Consider the following 12,402-nt stretch of genomic DNA (forward strand, 5'->3'; position numbering starts at 1 on the left):
ACCCTGATGCTGGATTTACACCACTGCAACAGAGGTCAGAATTCCACCCCGGGGTCAGTAGTTGCTTGTTCCTGGTCCCACGGGATTCAGCTTCTCTGCAGGTGGAATTCCACCCACATCATTCCAGGCCAGGGAAGAATTTGGCTCGTGGAGTTTTTCCACAACATAGCAGAGCCCGACCTTCCTTTCTCCACCTGGGGATCTACTGCTCCAAAGAGCAGGCCGGGCTCTGGAGAGGAGGCGAGTCAGAGATGGGTAATGCACCCCTGGGAGCATTCAGGGGTGTCTGCCCCCGGCAGGCTTGCACCTAGGGCTAATCCCATTCTGAAGGGGCTGTTTAAGATGGTGCCACTCCTGCCCCAGTCCCGAGGGCCTTGTTCCAAAGAGCAGAGGGGAGAGCGAAGGGAGAAGCAGTGAGGGAGGGAAGGAAGGAAAGAAAAACAGACTGGGAAATTGACCTGCATCGATAAGGGAGCCCTTGCTTATCTGCCAGTGCAGGGTTGGGTGTGGGAAGGGGACTGACTAGCCATACAAAAGAGCAGCCACGTGGCTTAGAGGATGGGTCCCCACGGGAGCCAGGCAGAGTTTTCACCAGGTGGGAATTAGGGACACAAAACTAACCCAGCAACGTGGGAAAGCAGTCCAGGCAGGCGGGTCTCGCAATGTAAGGCAGGCTTCTGGACTGCAGGGGAGAGCGGCTATATCAGTGCTCACAGGGGCACTCTGCTCCCTGGTCAGGCGAAGGGCCCAGCACAGTTGCTTCGTGCCCGGGCCCACGTTTCAGAGCCAGCATCCAGCTGGGGACGCACCTTTTACCCAGCCGCAGCCTGTGCGGTTTCTCCGAGAGCTAGGGGGCCAGCGACACCAGAAAGTAAAGTCACCAGGAGAGCACGGGGATCCCGACACAGGCTGCACGAGCCCTGCCTTCCCAAATGGCAGCCGAGCCGCTCCCCAACACAGAAACGCCCCGCCTCGAGACACACACGGCTCATCGCTCGCTGGCGTGCACCGGGGCGGGGGGTGCCCCTGCAGCTGACGAGCGCTCGGCACGGCTGAGGAGAGAGTGTGTTAAAGTCTTGGGCAGTGGGCTGGGGATGAAGTGAGCTGTAGCTCAAGAAAGCTTATGCTCAAAATAAATTTGTTAGTCTCCAAGGTACCACAAGTGTACTCCTTTTCTTTTTGCGAATACAGACTAACACGGCTGCTACTCTGAAACCTGTAAATAACAGTGAATAATACTCCAGATCCCTGTGGCAAACTCAGCCCCTGGTTTGGGGGGCTCAGTTTGACCCCAAACACCTTGTGATGTGTTGCAGGCATGTCCCGGGAGCTTGCAGTCCTTGTGCCACTAGAGGGTGCCCAGACTGTTCTGGGAATGCGAGAGCAGCCTACCCAGGGCTCAGAAACACTGTGGGTTTATTGCACATTCAGGTTGCTGCCACTGAAAATACTTTCCTCTGTTCTGCAGAGAGACAGAGCAACAAGGAATCCAGAAGCAAGCAGCTTCCCGCCACTTGGGAGGAATATTACAGTGCTGTAGCCGGTCTGGGGTCGATGTGGGTCGGTGGATCGGCACTAGCGAGGCCGGGCGGTTCTTTTGACTGGGAGGGAAGGGAGCAGCAGTGAAGAGTGCCAGACAGATTGCTCAGCCCCCTCTGCTCCTCCTTTGTTCTGCCCCCTGCTCGGAAAGATCAGAACTTGGCTTGGTAACGCCACAGCCAATGCCTAAGCCGCACGTAGGGAGGCAGCGTGGTCTGGCAGTTAGATCATGAAATGAGGACTGCAAATGCCTGGTGGTCTAGTTGTGTGTCTGTCACAGCCTCTTGCAGGGTGACCTTGGGCCAGCCGTGTCCCTGCTCTGTGCCTCAGTTTCCCCATCTGGGATAGTGGGAGTTGCCATAATGGTAAAGGGCTTACAAATCTACAGCCAAAAAGTGCTTCATACGAGCTGAGCTTTACTAATGGCATGGAAAACCGGTACGTCACACTGCCCCCAGGCTCTTCAATCATGAAAGTTTTATTCCAGCTCATTAAAACGCTGCTGGCATGAACCAGCAAAGAGCATTTCCACAGACACAGAAGCCGGCTGACCTGGCCCAGGGCCGGCACAATTCCTCTGTGCTGACTCCGCAGGGATAAAGCACAAGTTACTTGGAGCAGTACCAGGTTGCCCAAAAAACCAGATTCTACTCTCTGTGAAATGGGTGTAAATCCGGAGCATTGCCATTCAAGTCAGTGGGGTTACTCAGGTTTAGACCAGGCTACATGAGAGCAGTTTAGTCCCAAGATTGCAGAGTCTTTGAAATTCAGCCCCATGCAAAGGCCCAAGGCAAGGTCTGGGCCCCACTTAATTCAGTGAGGCCTTAACATGCCTCGGCCTCAGACTGGGCTTCCGCACCAGGGTCAAGCTCCCTCTGCATGAAGATTCCTCCCCGCCCTTGTCATAAATTCCAAGGCCAGAAGGGACCACTGTGATCAGCTAGTCTGACCCCCCGTATGACACAGGCCAGAGACTTGCCCCCAAATCATTCCTAGAGCAGAGCAGTTAGAAAAACATCCAGCCTTGATTTAAAAGTTGCCAGTGATGGAGAATCTGCTACGACCCTGGGAAATTGTTCCCATGGTTAATTACCCTCCCTGTTAAAAATTACACCTTACTTCCAGTCTGAATGTGTCTAGCTTCAACCTCCAGCCAAAGTATCATCTTAGACCTTTCTCTGCTAGACTGAGCTCATCGTTCACTATTTGCTCCCCATGCGTAGGTACTTGTAGGCTGTAATCAAGTCACCCCTTAACCTTCTCTTTTTACGCTAAATAGATTGAGCTCCTGGAGTCTATCGCTGTAAGGCAGGTTTTCCAAGCCTCTAATCATTCTCCTGGCTCTTCTCTGAACCCCTCGCCAATGCATCAACATCCTTCTTGAGTTGTGGACACCAGAACTGGACGCAGGATCCCAGCAGCGGTGGCACAAGTGCTAAACACCCTGGTAAAATAACCTCTCTGTTCCTACTTGAGCTTTGCCTCTTCATGCAGCTCAGGCTCACATTAGCTCTTTTGGCCACAGCGTCACTCTGGGGGCTCATGGTCAGCAGATTATGCATCATGACCCCCAAATCTTTTCCAGAGTTCCTGCTTCCCAGGAGAGAGTCCCCCACTATGGAAGTATGGCCTGCATGCTTTCCTACTAGATGTAGACATGCAAATACGTTTATCCAAAAGAAGATCTATAATACACTTGATCACAGTTTATAAGCATCTTCCAGGGGAGAAAATACCAGGTACTAGAGGCCTTGTAACGTCCTGGAGAAAGACAGAACAAAAGCCAGTGGCTGGAAGGAAAAGCCAGACACGTTCACCTCAGAAATAAGGCCCCAATGTTAACCAGTGAAGGTGACTAGCCATTGAATCAAACAACCCAGGGCAGTGGTGGGGTGTCCAACTCTTGCTGGTTTCCGATCCAGCCTGTTCACCTTTCTGGGGGACCTGCTTTGGCCAGACACAAGCCCTTGGGCTCAATGCAGAAGTAACTGGGTGAAAATTAATGGTATGTGATATACAGGAGGTCAGACTGGATGGGGTAATTATCCCTTCTGGCTTTAAACTCCACAAAAGACTCAAATGCCCATAAGGCAGGGCAGGGCAACCCCAAAAGTTCCCAAGGAGACCAGGGCTTCAGGGTTTTCAGTCAGCTCGAGTGCTCGCAAGAAGTCTCAGCCGCAGCCATCCAGATGCAAGGACCATCTGCAAGAGCGAAATGAAAAATAACGTTCGCCTCGTTCATACAGCATAAGCGACTGGCTAAGCAGCAGTTCTTCAGAAAAGGATGCGGGGATTACAGTGGACAAGAAGCTGGATATGAGTCAGCAGTGTGCCCTTGTTGCCAAGAAGGCCAATGGCATTTTGGGCTGCATTAGTAAGAGCATTGCCAGCAGATCGAGAGAAGTGATTATTCCCCTCTATTCGGCACTGGTGAGGCCATATCTGGAGTATTGTGTCCAGTTTTGAGCCCCCCTACTACAGAAAGGATGTGGACAAATTGAAGAGAGTCCAGTGGAGGGCAAGGAAAATTATTAGGGGGCTGGGGCACATGATTTATGAGGCGAGGCTGAGGGAACTGGGATTATTTAGTCTGCGGAAGAGAAGAATGAGGGGGGATTTGATAGCTGCTTTCAACTACCTGAAAGGGGGTTCAAAGAGGATGGAGCTAGACTGCTCTCAGTGGCACCAGATGACAGAACAAGGAGCAATGGTCTCAAGTTGCAGTGGGGGAGGTCTAGGTTGAGATGATTTAGTTGGTGCTAGTCCTACTTTGAGCAAGGGGTTGGACTAGATGACCTCCTGAGGTCTCTTTCAACCCTAATCTTCTATGATTCTATGACGAGAGGTCAAAAGACCACTTGACATGCAGACATGTGGTTAAAATCAATTGCTACCCCACATACAGCCCAGCCTGGACTAGGGGGATTATACCCTGATCTAGGGCTGGTATAAGGGGAAGGCCGTGTGGTTAAAGCATGGGACTGCGAGCCTGGAAGTCTGGGTTCTCTTCACAGGTCTGCCCTGGGCTTTCTGGGTGACTGTGAGATCTGTGGTGGGCAGGCAATGCAGAAGGGGAGAGAAGTCAGTCTGTCAGGCCTTGGCTCTGGTTGGTGGGGATGGGACAGTTTCTTTGCTTTCTTTCGAAATTAGGCCAAGATGTTCACCTCACGGGAGGAGGGGGTGACTTTCAGACAGTGGTGAGCACCCACCCTCTGAAAATTAGGTCCCTTTAAGGTTTACCAAGCTCGGCTCCCTGAAAGTGGAGCGTCTCAAATCACGAGCCACTTCTGCAACCCCTGCTCTTACGCTCGATAAATCAATCCAGGGATCAATCAGCCACTGGAATAACAGCAGCAGCTGTGCGTGAGCAGCAAATTCTAGTCGAGCCCGGGGCCTCTCGCTTTGCAAGCCCTGGGGCAAATTGCTGAAAAAGATTTGGGATGTTATGCGACATCGATTTCTGCCGCGTCAGAATTCTGACACAGCAGGAAGAGCAGCAGCGTGTCCAAGGCAGGGCCTTATCTGGGCCACAGTCACTTTCCTGTTCACGCAGGGTTTATTATCACGCTGCCCCAGCCCTGCAGCCCTCTAACCTAGGCGGTGTGTTTGCACGCGGGGGGTTACATGACTCAGCAGATCTGGGAGCCAGAGTTTGCAAAGTCATGGCACACTCTGCTGACACCCTGTGCTGGTCAGTGTGGCTGGGGGATGCGGGGCCAGCGTGCTTCCAGCCCAACCTCTGGCAAAAAAAAAAGAGCAGGAATAAATAAAAGATCCCAGTGCAGGAGGAGTGAGTCGTGGGCAGCACTGGAACGGTCCCAGCTGAGTCTCCTGGCTCCAGAGCGACATAGAATCATAGAATACCAGGGTTGGAAGGGACCTCAGGAGGTATCTAGTCCAACCCCCTGCTCAAAGCAGGGCCGATCCCCAATTAAATCATCCCAGCCAGGGCTTTGTCAAGCCTGACCTTAAAAACCTCTAAGGAAGGACATTCTCCCCCTATCTCTTTGTCAAAGTCCCAGAATAAGGTGCCCGTCTGGCCTTATGCAGGATGGAGTCGGTGGGCCAGATTCTGCGGCCAACCGCAGCTTAAGTGAGAACACAGCGATTCCCAGGGTGCGGGTTGTGGGAAGAAAGGGGACCCTCTGTGATCTGGCTATTCCCAGCAGTCAGAATGATCCTCTGGGGCTGTGGGCAGCTGGGTATAAAAACAAGCAACCTTCAGGCCAGTCCCCAGTTTGCCCCAAGATCTAGGGACCACACAGATGGCTCAGATCCCTCTCCCACCCATCAGACCTTCTGCAGGTGCAGCTCAGCCAGACCAGGGGATCTAGCCCCAGAGGTTATGAAGGTTTCATCGAAGAGCTCCTCCCGGAGCACAGAAGACCTGAGAGTTGAACAAGGACATTCTGAATGCTCTCAGGATGAGACCCTGGGGCTCCCAGCAGGTGTGATGTGCGTTTCAAGGCCAGACCCTCCTCTCAAATGCCTGTTCTGTGGATTGCAGAGATCCCTTAATCAGTCAGGGCTTCCTTCTGCTAGGAAGTTGTATTAAGGAGCAGATTAAACAAAGAGACCCTTGCAGATACAATCCATCATCAGACAATTCAGTTAGCACGTGAACCAGGGTCACACAGACAGGGAATCACATTTACCCTTTGTCTTCTGAGAAACTCCAGACACAAAAGGCCAGATCCAGCTATTCAGGGAACTGGTGGAAATTGGATCAGTGCAGTTAGTGTTTGTCTTCAGGGGTTAGGAGGCAAAGCCTGTTCTCATTTACACTGGTGCTGATCCAGAGTGACTCCACTGGCTCTCTTGGTGTCACTCTGGATTGACAGCAGTGTCAGTGACAGCAGCATAGGACTCGATCTCTCAGAGGGTCTCATCTGCCAACATGGGCAGCATTTATACTTAGCCACCTAGGAATTGCCAAACCGGGTCAGACCAGGGCCTTCTACCCCACACCCTGCTTCTGACCATGGCCAGCACCAGCTGCTCCAGAGGAATAGACAACAGCCCTGTACTAGGGAATTATGGGCTAGCTGCCCCACAGGGAAAATGATTCCTGACCCCCAGGAATGAGAGGTGGGCTGGTGCCCTGAAGCATGAGGGTGTGTGGCCTAGATTCACAGAGGTACTTATGTGTTGCAATGCTGAGTGTTGTAGCAGCCAACCCTATGCCATCCCTTTTCAGGTGCCCAGGATCTCCAGGCACTTAAGAAAGCGGCTTTTAGAAATCAACCCCATAGCCCTTCCCAGACTCAGCAATGCAAGTTCCCCAGCCCCCAGGATAGAACCCCTCTCATTGGTGCACACGGCTCAGCCTGCTATGGGGAAAGCTGGCTTAACGAGAAAAGGGCAGCTTGTGCTAGGGCTGGAGGATGCTGCCTGCTCAGAAAAAGGTTTAAGCCCCTGGTTCATGGGAAAGCAAGTGCCCAGAGCAGGCAGCCTGCAGCTACAGGGCATTGCTCAGTGCCTGGGGGCTCTGTGTCCCAGAAAGGCTGCTAGACTCTCCCAAAGGGAAGCTGAGCTGGGATTCAGTCTGCCTTCTCCATCACGTGCCTCTGGTGCATCTGTGCAAAGTGAGCATCAAATCCCACAGTGCTGATGCTCACTTACACTACGGCCCCTTTATGCTGCTCTGCCTTTAGGGTCCCTAAAGTACATGCTTCTGGACATCGCCCGTGCAAAGGGGCCTCGGGGTAATGGGCATCAGACCCAGTCCTTCTCATCTGGTAATGTCCCGCACTCACCTTGCACTGGTGTAAATGGAGCAAGGCCGTGGTGAATCAGCCCCTTTGGGCCTACCTGTCTAGCCCTGTCCATCTGCCCCCATTTCACCCACAACAGAACAGAACCATAGAGCCACAGGGCCAGAAGGGACCACAAGGGTCCCCTCGTCTACTCCCCTGCCAAGAAGCAGGACTGGCTGTGTCTAAAGAATCCAGAGACCGGGAAATAACAGGGCCCCCTTTCCCACTGTGCAACCCCAAATTTACACTGGTGTAACTCAGCCAGCATCAAAGGACTCAGACCCCCAGGAAATAAGCAATGCGGGCCGACCCCAGCCCGCAATGGGTAGCCTGTCTGCAGGCGAAGCTCCGCTCTGCTGGCTTGCGAAGCCCCCAAGTACACAGACCTGCTGAGCCAGGGCGTATCTCTGAGGGCGGTCGTGCCCCTCGTCCCAACACCTTTATCGAAGCGGCCAGTTAGGGTGGAAGAGGGTTCACGCTTTCTGGGCGTGTGGCCCTGCCGGGCTGCTCTGGGGAGATAGGGAGGCAGCCAAGAGAACATGCGCCCCCCCGGCCAAGACTTCAGGGCGTGTTCCAGGGCACTTTGCAGCTGATAGTTTGTCTGTGTTGCTAACCTCGGGCTGAAAGGCAGCTGCTCTGCTGTGCTACACCAACCCGGCAATGACAAAGGGGCAAGGAGGGCTCCGGGGCAAGTTGCACCAGCTGAGAATCTGGCCCGATATAGCTGTACAGTGCTGAAAAGAAGAAGCCTCTCCTCCGACATGTTAGAGAAGGACAATCCCACTAGGGTTCCCAGCCTTTTGTCCCCTTGGAGTCACAGAATCACAGAAGATCAGGGCTGGAAGGGCCCTCAGGAGGTTCTAGTCCAGCACCCTGCTCCAAGCAGGACCAACACCCACTAAATCATCCCAGCCAGGGCTTTGTCGAGCTGGGACTTAAAAACTTCTAAGGAAGGAGATTCCGCTACCTCCCTAGGGAACCCATTCCAGTGTTTCACCACCCTCCTCGTGAAAAAGTTTTCCTAATATCCAACCTAAACCTCCCCCACTGCAACTTGAGACCATTACTCCTTGTCCTGTCATCTGCTACCACTGAGAACAGTCTAGAGCCATCCTCTTTGGAGCCCCCCTTCAGGCAGCTGAGGGCTGCTATCAAATCCCTCCCTCACTCTTCTCTTTTGCAAACTAAATAACCTCAGTTCCCTCAGCCGATTCTGCTCCCACTCTGCCACAGGCCTCTCGCTTTTCTATCTCTCCCCCTTCCCTTCACACCCCCCCCCCGATATAAACCGCACCCTGCACAATGTCGCTTCTTTTTAATGGCACCAGTTAATAACGTCAAAGAAAAAGCCTTGGCGTGGAAAATTAATTGAAATTGTGATTGTTCAGTGTCACCTGTTGCATTGTTCCGTACCGGTTGGTTGTACTGTACCAGGGCAGACTGGTGTGCGAGGGGCAGCCATAACGCTGATAGACCCCGGTCGTCGGGATCGAACCAGGGACCTCTTGCGCTGAGTGCATGAGCCTCTACCGCATGAGCTAGAAGCCACTACTGCATGGCTTCCCAGGAGCAGCCGTGTTAGTCTGTATCCGCAAAAAGAACAGCTGTAGCTCCCGAAAGCTTAAGCTCAAATAAATTGGTTTGCCTCTAAGGTGCCACGAGTCCTCCTGTTCTAACTGCATGGTTGTTAGCTCAGGGTGTGGAGCGGACTCAAGCTCCCTCTCAGTGGTCTTGGTGCCACCAGCTGGGACAGAACCCCGCACCCAAGGGGCCTGGGGGGGACACAGAGCGGGCAGACAACTAGCATTCCCAGGCGTGTTGATTAGCTCGGATGACCTGCCCATTGAATGCGAACCGGACATGAGCCGCAGGTCTAGACAAAGCCACAGAGCCCTGGGGGTGAGAGTGGGCAGCAGCTTTGATGCGAGTCTGTTCTGGATATATACACAGAGCTGCACCTGGCTGTGATATGACCGGCTGGTTCGCCCTGCCTTACCCCAGGGTTGCCAGTGTCACTGCAATAAGAGCTTAAGGAGCCCGTACGTGGGACAGAACTCTTCTGCTGCTATGGAGGCATATCCAGGCCTCTGCACACTGGCGAATTCCATCCAGAGACAGCAATGAAGAAGCTGCAATCGGCCCCGCGCTGGGCACCCGTTGAAGGAGATTGTCGGCGAGGCAGCACACGTATCACAGAGACCAGCAGCCGGAGCCCGCAGGTGTCAGCATCCTCAGCTCCCATCTCTACCAGGCACGCAGCAGCTCACAGGGGCCCCAATTCAGGAAAGCACTTAAGTGTGTGATTACCTTCCGGCACGTGCCTTCCTCCACCAGGGCCAGCACCGGGCCCGGTCAGGCCATCCTGCAGACATGGCTAACGCTGGTAGCCCAGTACTGGCCTGTAAGGCAGCGTCACGGGCTATGAGCATTCGGGGTGGGGAGAAAGGGGTGTGTGTAGGTCCCTGCTGCTTGTGCAGGTCTATCCCCAGCCCTGTTTGCCAAGCTCTCCTCCGGGATCTCGCCCGGCTCATGAGAGGGGGGATGGGGAGGAAGAGGGGAGGAATGGCCACGTTGCCAACCCAGCAATGTAGAACTGAGCAACTGGAGAATCTTACAGCTGCCCCCCTTGTGTTTCTCCTCCTCCTTGCTTTCCCTGCTTCATGCCCCTCGCTTGTTGCATCTTAAGGACATAAGAGCTGCCACACTGAGTCAGACCAGGGTCCATCTAGCTCAGGATCCTGTCTCCGACAGTGGCCTGGAGCAGGGTGTCAGGGGAACACACTGAGCAGGGCGACCATGGAATGATCTGCCCCTTCTTCCACCCCCAGCTCCCGGTGGTCAGCAGCCTAAGGTCTCCCCGAGTGTGGAGATGCAGCCCTGAGCCTCTTGGCTACCAGCCAGGTTCTTGTTTGAATGCTGAACAGAGTCCCCATCCCCGTAACTGAATCAGACCCCTCCTGGCGCAAATCCTTTGCTCTGGGGCTTAGGCTCTGCGCACGTCAGGGCAGCAGCCAGGGCTTTGCCTGCCTTTTTGTGGGGTGCCTAGCGTGTTTTGGGGGCACTGCAGAGATTCACTGTGACAGTCATATGAGCAATTATTATGGTTACTAATTGCCTTTGTGTGTATGGGCGATGCAAACTCCAGGGAGCAGAAAGGGCATTTCTGCCCTAATTCAAAGCCAAACGCCCCCCTGTTTCCTTCCCTCACCTCATGTCCCTCCTAGAAGTTTCCCACATTTTGAACCCAAAGACAGGAGAAAACTCCATTACCCGGCAGCTTTTAACATTCATCTTTGGCAGGGGGTGAGACTATCAAGCCCTTTAAAATGCTGCCACAGCTGGAATTCAGTTCAGGAAAATGTCTAATAAATGCTCGATTCAAATGTCTGGGTTGATCTTTGACTTCAGGGTGAGCTGGCAGAAATAACAAATGGAAACCCCCTGGTCACGCTGTCTAGTCCCCATTGTGAGTTGAGGATGGGTCCTCAGAGTTCATTTCCCAGTGTGTAGTGTAGCTTTCTTTTAAAGAGTTCAGGTGGAGGGGGGTAGGTCAGGGGGTGTATGGCCGAGGTTGTATTGAGAAGTGCCTATATATGATTTAACTCTCTGGTTCCCAGTTCTTATAAAAAACATGGTCCTCTGAAGCCTGCAGGCCCCTTTAGCGTGTCGGGCATGTGTGTACCTCAGAGATGGAAAACTCTAGCAAGCTCTGGCCTGTGGTTTGGAAGATTTATCTGCAATGTGCAGCTGCGGCTCCTTGCGAGTTATCGGCCCAATGGGACGGGGCTGAACTGTTCTCTGAAAGGGGCCTCTTGAGCCGGCTCATGGGTCCCAAGTGAAAAGGAGGGGTCCCCGTGCCAGCCTGTTGGCTAGGAGTGTAAGTCGGACACAACGTGAAATAGGCCAGGGTCTCAGCTAGGCTGATTTGTGCCAGCGGAGGATCTGGGCTAGCGTTTTTAAATGTAGTCCCCAAATGACCTCTGTGAAGAGCCAGATCCTGAGGTCTTCACTGGGCATCATAATTCGCACTCGTTGACTCTGGGCTAAAGCCAGAGAAACACCACAGACACCCAGGGGATCAGCCTGGGAGGAGAAGGCCACCTGAAGAATCTGAAGAAGTGGGCTTTTTACCCACAAAAACTGACTCCCAAATAAATGTATGAGTCTATAAGGTGCCACTGGTCTCCTTGCTGAAATTTTCACTTTCCCCTTGTTTAGGCCCTAAAACACCTGGAACCACTCGAAATCATGGGCCTGACCCTCTCCTCCCCTGGAAAGTCACTTGCACCTGTGTCCCGTGGGTGCAAAACATGATCACACTGATCTGTCTGGATTTTGTGTCCCATTCTCACTGCACATGGTATAAGGGAATGGAGAGCCCCGCCCTGCATTGGAAACTGTGTCGGTGGGCCAGATCCTCAGCTGGTGTGAACAGGCCCTTCATCATCGACCACGCTGGCGCTCACTGACGCCGGCCGCGGGGGAGCCGACACCAGGCCTTTGTCCCCGCCAGAGGGTCGGGGCCAGTCACCTGTCTGCCCTGTTAGTATGGCACACAGTCAACCCCGTGAAACCTGCCCCATTAGCCAACCCCCTGCCAGCAGCAATCCAGGAACAGTCCCCACCCACAGCCCCTCCACACGGTCAGGGCTGGCCCCTTGGGACTCACTCCAATGATGCTAGGGCCAGATCCTTCCCTGGTGTAACTCTGTTTTACTCAGTGCAGCTCTGCCAGTTTGCACTAGTGGAGGATCTGGGCCATTGGGAGCGGCACTTCAGAGATGTGTGGGGTTTGGGTCACCCCTCTGGGCAGGGGCGACTCCGCCCCCAATTTAAGGTCCTCTCTGGTCCTAAAGAGGAGACAAGGGTTAAGGGTGTAAGTGCCAAAGTCCTTTGTGACACCTCTGCCTGCTGGGGTCAATATCCCCCTGGGGACAGGGCCCTAGGGTGGGGGTGCTGTGCGGACAGCGGGAGAGTCCAGAGGGTGGATTTAGCATGTCCGTTGAGCTAGCCCTGGGATCCCGACTCAGCAGACCGCACCCTGCATGGACGAAGCAAGCAGTGGAGTGGCCTCTCCCCAGCCCGCGCAGACCCCACCCCAGGGCTG

At 53.8% G+C, this 12,402-nt stretch overlaps 1 long non-coding RNA gene across 1 annotated transcript; it reads right to left on the reverse strand.

Moving 5' to 3' along the window:
- Positions 1–1,996: 1,996 nt before the first annotated feature.
- Positions 1,997–7,712, reverse strand: LOC140907254 (uncharacterized). The gene is made up of 2 exons (XR_012157424.1): positions 7,682–7,712; positions 1,997–3,741 (listed from the first exon to the last, which is right to left on the reverse strand). It is a non-coding gene; the product is annotated as an uncharacterized lncRNA (long non-coding RNA).
- Positions 7,713–12,402: the final 4,690 nt, after the last annotated feature.

The sequence above is a fragment of the Lepidochelys kempii genome, chromosome 1 (genome assembly GCF_965140265.1).
Source record: "Lepidochelys kempii isolate rLepKem1 chromosome 1, rLepKem1.hap2, whole genome shotgun sequence".
NCBI classification, from domain to species: Eukaryota; Metazoa; Chordata; order Testudines; family Cheloniidae; genus Lepidochelys; species Lepidochelys kempii.